This window comes from Triticum dicoccoides, chromosome 7A (genome assembly GCF_002162155.2).
Source record: "Triticum dicoccoides isolate Atlit2015 ecotype Zavitan chromosome 7A, WEW_v2.0, whole genome shotgun sequence".
In the NCBI taxonomy this organism is placed as follows: Eukaryota; Viridiplantae; Streptophyta; class Magnoliopsida; order Poales; family Poaceae; genus Triticum; species Triticum dicoccoides.
Window position 1 is genome coordinate 370,573,008 of NC_041392.1, and position 6,626 is coordinate 370,579,633.

A 6,626-nucleotide genomic window follows, 5' to 3' on the forward strand; every position below is an offset into this window, starting at 1 on the left:
GATAACTTGTACTAGATGTTCCCCTTCAAAATGGCCAATTGTTGGCGCCCTTCCCGCTCATTATTTGGGGAGAGGCCCAGGGCCTCTATAAATAGAGCTAGCCACCACAGAGTAGAAGGAGGAGAGGTGGACACACCTAGACATCTAGAGATCTGATAGAGCCCTAGCAGAGAGAGAGAGAGGCGACTGAACTCACCCAAGCAGTGCATCGCACCAGCTCAAGAACACCTCTCGCGAGGCTGTTCTTCCCTTGTACTGTTCATCATCAGCCCCTGAGGCAATCCACCACACCACACACTGGAGTAGGGTATTACACCACGACGGTGGCCCGTACCAGCATAAACCTCGTGTCCCTTGTGTTGTTCATTGTTTCCATCTTAGATCACGCGAGGAGATTGGACGTAGATCAGTAGGGGAGAGATCCCCGCATGCACCCCAATGTTTGAACCTCAAGGGTCTGCCGGAACCCGAAATTGGACAGTCGTAGATGAAGAGGAAGACATAGGAAATGTCGTCATCGGACGACGGAAGTCTCCCGGGGGAGTGCGACTGGTGCAACGACAACCGAGGTCTGTGCGACAGGCCTCACCTGGATGAAGGTCGGCGCTTCAGCATTAAGCTCCAGGAGACCTTCGATGCTGAAATGGTAAGCAATGACGACAAGTGTTTTTTTTCATAATTAAGCATGACTTCTACTACTTCAACCTGTAATGTTCGTCTTTTACAATTCGACTAGCTTATCCCATGCCATGCAAGACACTATGTTTTGGAGAGGATGGATTTTGAAGATCATGAAATATGGAAACAGAGAAAATTCACCTAAGGACCCATCATGGTATGGATTTTGATGTAAATCAATACAATTCTGAGAGCGTAACCCATTTTGGTTGCCCGAATTGGGAAACATTTTGCGAGATGTATGATTTTCAAGAGGGTATGCTTGTCACCATGGATCTTGGTGATCCTGACATCGCCCAACACAATATGGACATTTGGGTCCTTGTTGATATGCTTCCAATTCTACCGCTATGTGAGTTTCTCAAACATAGTTATGAAGTAATTTATATTGTTTCTTTCAAAACAGTTGACAGCTTATTTCCATTGATAGCTTATTTTCATTCTTCAAAGAATGTGCGAAAGATAGTAGACAGAACCTACTACACCGATGGCTCAGAATTAACTAATCTGGAGAAAAATCATCTGATCTCATTTATTATTGATCTTGAGAATTACAATTTCTATTATCAAACTCCTCCACATTATGGTCAATACATGCCACTAGTGCACGTGTTGAACTATTGTAACCTCCATGGAGATGTCATCGTCAGATTTTTTACTATTACGACATCCGTGCATATTTTGCATAAATTCTTCTAAAACTGAACTACATTGCTAACTACGAAGTTATTACTATGTTTTCAACAGAAAATCCTGAAGGATTGTGTGCCTCATCTCAAGTTTCAGAAAGGTCGCCTTGATGTTTTGAACATGCGGCCAGGTCATCCTACGAATCACTCCTGTTCATATCGGATTTCTAAAACCGATGAAGACATGACAATCAAAGATTGAAAAAAAATATCATCAACCGTAGGGAGCTACATGGAAGCAACATTGTGTGAAGGGCAAGAATTGAGACATGATAATCTCCATTCTCCATAATGGAGAGTCAGGGCCTATATTGTTTTATGCTATTTTACCTAAGAGAAGGTAGTAGGTCCTATGAGAGAGAAGTAGGTCCTAGGTACAATGTGTTATTATGTGGTACAATGTGTTAGAGTTGATGATGATGAGGAGGTGTTGTCATTGTGACTAGGGACCAACTTGCTATATGATGTCTCATTGATGAAAATGATGATCATGAGGAGGTGTTATATGACATTGATGTAGTAAGATGACACCTTGTTAATGATATGGTGATGATGATGATATTTATCATATATCATTGGGTGAAAGAACCACGTATTAGTTTCAAGTGGATGTCCATCCACTTGAAACTAGTCCACGGTTCTTTCACCAAGTGATGTAATAACTCATTATGATGTAAAAACAGTCCATCCACTTGAAACTAGTCCACGGTTCTTTCACCAAGTGATGTAATAACTCATTATGATGTAAAAACAATCTCTAAATTGCTATTGTATGAAAACTTGTATAAAGGTGTACGAATACAAGATGAAATAAAAAAGAAATAGAATAGGAATAATAGTAGTTGCGCGGGCTGTGAGAAGTGCTACTAGTAATTACCAGTAGCGCCCTTTCTAGGAAGCTCTACTACTAAGTGGATATAGCAGTAGCGTGTGTTGACCAGCGCTACGTCTAACCTTTAGCTGTAGCGCCTTATCAGTAGCGCAGCACCCGCACTACTGCTAGGCCAAAAACCCGCACTACTGATAGGCTTTTCCCTAGTAATGATAGCTTATTATTGGTGTTGCACCACCTTATTTTTGGGCCAGGACCATGTAATTTTGATATACTACTTCATAGGCTGTTTTTAGAGTCCATATTGTAGGGGAAATGAACTGGGAGGTATTTTAGTCCCACCTTACCAAGGATGGAAGAAATCCCCTCTCTTTTCCCCTATAAATATAGTCCTTAAGGCATCGTTAAACTTGGGATTTGTTTAGTTAAAAGTAAACCAACGCAACTTCGTGTACTTCGTTTGTGTCCAACGACCAAACCAAGACCTCTACCGGATCCCCACCATAATCAATACTTCATCCATATTCGTAATATTCAGATTGCTTTATCATATTCTTGGTTGTTCTTCGACTGCTTGCAGGAATAGACCTTCGTGGTCACGTTGATCATGCTCCAGTGTGGTCAATAACCTCTCGGAGTTCGTTTAGCGATTGTTAAGGCGCAACGTCGTGCACGTTTGTAGTCGGATCGTCAAAGTCGACTCCACCAAATCGATAATTATCATCTCATCGAAAGATCGGGTAGTCGGATCGTCAAAGTCGACTCCACCAAATCGATAGTTATCATCTCATTGAAAGATCGGGTAGTCGGTCGTCAAAGTTGACTCCACCAAATTGATAGTTATCATCTCATCAAAAGATTGGGACACCCACCTCTAGCAACTGGTATGAGTTTTCAGGTTGCTCTGTGAGATTTTACAGTTTTTCATAGTTTAGATCGCATTTGTCATTCCATGAAAAAGCAAAAAAAAGTTAGATTAGTTCATCCATGTCCCAGACAGTTTGAGCATTTCGCTATTATCACTTAGTTTTTGCAATGTTGAATTTTTAGTTGCATCGTGTGTCGAGTTGCTGGTTTAAGTCTAGTCTTTTAGAGTTTCGAGTTCCAAGCATGTTTTGTTCACGCCACTTCCGCAAACACCATCATTCACCTCGTTGTCATATTCTACTACTGCCAACTTCATCACCATCTGTTCACTTTCGTCTTCGTCACCATCATCACATTAGTTCACCTTCGAGCTGAATTCATCTTGTGGAAAAATAGTTGAGAAAAAAAAGAGATACACATACTATTGTTTTCCTTGGAGGAAGAGCTTGTGGTCACGTGAAATACGGAGAGATTGATTCGGTCATAAAAATGAGAGTATAGAGGAATAGCATGGCCGATCTGTTGCTAGTTTGGAAAGATTGTGATCAACGAAAAAAAAGTAACCAAAGAGATCTGGTTGGAGTTTGGGAAGTGATCCACGTTGGTTGCTTAACTTTGGAAAGAATCAAAGACAGAGATAAGAAGAATAGGAGCAGCGAACTTAGAGAAAAAAGAATAGTGATGCGGAGCATCCTATGGACATCACCATGTCAAGAGTCTGTTTGGCGAGTGAAACGTGAGACATCTACTTGACATACACAAAGGTGAATCATCTCCTTTACAAGTCCTCACTTGACCCCTTCGAGGATGGTATACTACTTGACACTTCTCCCGTGTGCATGTATAGGTATTGTCGGAGCTTCACGGAAGACGAGGAGGAGTATAAGCGCCAAGGAACAACTACACCATCCGTGAGAGAAGCCTGGAAGCGACGATGGAAGAAGACGGAGCTGCTGAAGCTACACCGGCCGCACATCCAGGCCAAAGGCCGGACATGCAGCGCCTGGGCAGCCGCTCAGGAGCTGCCCCAATAGATGGCCAACAGCATCAGCGGCCGGACATCCGGCGCCAGCCCCGGAAATCCCGCGCCTCAGCAATGCCCGGACATCCAGACAACAGGTATCCAGAGAGCAAAAGTTTTGGCCACCGCCAGGCCGGACATCCGGTGAGTGCCCCGGACATCTCCCGCCCCGCAAACGGCCGGACATCCGAGCCCCAGCTCGGACGTCCGGCTCCTGCCTGCGTGCATGGACATGGCCCAAGGCCCATGTATCCCCCATCTCACTTACCCCTTCGTGAACTATACTATATATACTCCTTCCCCTCCTCCTAGTTAGGGTTAGCGTTGTGATAGGTCATTTGAGAGATAGAGCTTCGCTCATCCATATAGATCTACTCCTTGAGAGAGACCGCGGACCCTCATCGGAGAAGATCCACCTTGGACTCTAGACCACTTTACGGGAAGATCCCCTCGTGGATTCAAGACCTCCTCATGGAGAAGAAGCGGCTACCCTTTGTATCATCCCTTGTTGAATTTGGATCTTGTATTACCTTTGTGTTCATAGATCTAGCACATGTGTGATCGTTCTTGTTGGTTTGAGTGATTCTCTCGTGCTTCCCCTCGTGTTTCCCCTCGTGTTCGTCGTGTTCATCGCGGGATCCGCTCCTTTCATGAAAGATCGGCCTTCTAGGGTTCCACCCTACATCATCTTGGTATCATGAGCCACATTTATCACGTTTTCAGAGCCTCCCCTCGTTGTTTTCTAGCCTAATTTTGTTGTGTCCTTCCCCAATTTCAAAAATCCCCACCGAAAATAGCCCCAATTTTTTAGTGATTTGTTGGTTTGATGAGGTTTTGTTGGATTTGATCCATGGATTTTCTTGGTTTCGAGTCGATCTAGCATCTCTCCACTTTCCATCCATGAAATCTCTACAATTTTGCCCCCAAAATCATCAATTTCCGCCCCCAATTCAAAAATTTCCACCCCAAACGAGATCTAGAATCGTCGGGCCGGAAATCCGGGCCATCGGGCCGGACATCCGGGTCCCCAACCGGACATCCGGCTCCTGGAAGGCCAAATCTTCTTAGTTATGGACACTGACACTCAGAAATCCGGACCCAACCATGGATATTCGGCCCCTGGCAACTCAGCCTGTTCCGTTTCACCGTTTTATCCATAACTAATTCATATGGAGTCATATTTTCGCGTTCTTTAGCTCGTTGAGAATCTATTGACATTCCCGTTCCCATAAAAATACTTCCAACATCATTTGACCCCATCAAATGTTTGGAACTTTGGCATCTTTGCCTAGGGCTTCCACCTTAACTACCGCAAAACCACCATAGCCTTCTGCAACCTAAACCATTTTGTCCCCCTTAGCATTAGTGTTTGTTTGAGTTGTGATTTGAGTCTCCTAAGGTGTTTAGGCTACTTAGGGACAATTGCTTCTTCGTCAACCACCACGACCACCATAACATCCGCATAGGCTTGCCCACCATACACTTCCACCACCTGATAGAGGCAAAGGTGTCCCGTCTTTCGATGAGATGGTGGATTTCGCTTTGGTGGAAGTCGACTTTGACGATCCGACTACGAACGTGTGAGGACGTCGCGCCTTAGCAATCGCTAAACCAACTCCGAGAGGTTATTGACCATGCCGGAGCACGATCAACCTGACCATGAGGGTCTGTTTCCTGCAAGCAAACGAAGAACAAGCAAGAAACTAAGATTGCAATCTGGATATTGCGAATATAAGATGAAAGCTTTATTGATCAAGGTGGGGTTCTGTGACGCCTTTGTCTGGTCGTTGAACACAAACGAAGTACGCGAAGTTGCAGCTATGGCGAACTTTTAATCTAAACAAAACCCAAAGTCTAAACGATGCCCTAAGGGCTGTATATATGGAGGAAGAGGGGGGAATTTCGTGGCCCTTGGTGGAGGGGTCCGAAATCAACCCTATCTCTTGTTTCCCCACACATACGGACTCTAAAAATAGCCTATACTTATGTATTTCGAAATTACATGGGCCTGGCCCAATAATAAGGTGACGCAGCACCTAAAAGAGCCTCGGGACGAAATTTATGAAGTGGCATCTTGTATATTTCGTCCAAGGCTTCATGCACCCATTATGGTGGCTTCAAAGTCCTGAAATCATCACTTGTAACTACGTTCTTGTTCCCCTTGCGCATGCCATCATCTCCATGCTTGTTCTTGCTCCAATGTTCATCCTTCTCCAAGCTAGGCCCTTCATTTGTAAGCAAAACAAATGTATCCAATTTAGGCAGCATCATATTCTCATGAACATTAGAATCATTACCAAGAAACGAAAGTACCTGGTAATTTAGTTGGCGTGCACGAGCTCTAGTAATTGGTCCAGTATGTATAGCAGCAGGGGCTGTGGGTGTAACAATTGTATTGATGTCCTCATCATCCTCCCCTTCTTGAAATGAAGTCGTCCTCGACGGAAGTTCATCTTCCCCACCCAAATAAGGCTTCAAATCTGCAATGTTAAAAGTGGGACTAACCCCAAAATCTGCAGGCAGCTCAAGTTTATATGCA